The sequence below is a fragment of the Salmo trutta genome, chromosome 24, assembly GCF_901001165.1.
Source record: "Salmo trutta chromosome 24, fSalTru1.1, whole genome shotgun sequence".
NCBI lineage: Eukaryota > Metazoa > Chordata > Actinopteri > Salmoniformes > Salmonidae > Salmo > Salmo trutta.
The window spans coordinates 28,326,395-28,327,645 of NC_042980.1; positions in this window are offsets into that span (position 1 = coordinate 28,326,395).

Below are 1,251 nucleotides of genomic sequence, written 5' to 3' on the forward strand. Positions count from 1 at the left end.
GCCCGTCGATGTGGATGGGGGCGTGCTCGGCCCTCTGTGTGCGCGTGTGTGTGTGTGTGTGTGTGTGTGTGTGTGTGTGTGTGTGTGTGTGTGTGTGAAACCTGCAGATGAGATGAGCGTTCCTAAAAGGCCACAGCAGGGAGCTAGTCCTCACATTGCCTCACAGCAGACACCTGAGGCAGGCTTTATATTGGAAGACATATCAGGCTACTGAATGACAAGGACTGCACTCTGTCCTCCTAGGCACCCTTTTTAGGGATTTGTGTGTTTATAAAAGTACCCTCATGCACTGTACTGTTTTGGGCTTATGTTTGCATACCCTGTTTTTGGTTAATTTTTTTCTATGTTTGCTGAGAAGGTGAAGCGAGGATGGCAGGAACACAGGTTTCTGAGAGGATGGAGAGAACGTGTAGAGGAAACTAAATGTGTCTGACATGGGGAATGTTCCCAAACACACTGAAAGAATGACACACACACAACAGTATTTCTAGTATAGCTGTTACCATTTACACCTCTACGTCTTCAGGATCCCATCCATACTGAGGCCTACTGCTCCTACCAGCGTTCTAGCTCTTGGGGGCCGCAAAGTCAGATTTGTGCAGTGTATAATTTGTTTATAGAACCAGATCGTCTATGTAGGGAGAATCAGCTTTGTTGTGTGGCATCGTGGGTTAGGGTTAGAGTAGCATCATGGGAGGGGAAATGAATCACTGAGCTGACATTAAGGGTTAGGGATTGAGGTGACTGGGTGAGTCATGTCATGTCTCTCTCACTCATACACACACACACACTGTCCACCGGAATGGCCCCAGGAAAGAATACAGACATAGGGTAGTTATTGGAGACAGAAAAACACACTAATGTGATGTCATCTTGTGACTTAGTTTGATTGTTTGATTGAAGGTTGTTTGTCACGAAGCTGTGTGTGTGTGATTGTATGCATTTTACCTTGGTGCTGCAATGATACAATGTGTGGTTTTGGCAAAGCCTAGTATTTTGAAGATATCCCATTCAATTTATGTTCCATCTTGTCTGAGACACAGTTCTCCCAACATGGATTCAGAAGCTAAGATGGGCTGTGTTGTTGTGATTACTGATAGCCTGTCCTGTGGTGTGTGTGTGTGTGTGTGTCTGTCCCAGCTGATGAGGGTGCATGAATCTATTGGCTGCAGGCTCCATTCAACACTGTCCAATAGCATCTGGAGAGAGACAGAGGGAGAGGGAGAAAGAGAGCGAGAAAGATGTGGACGT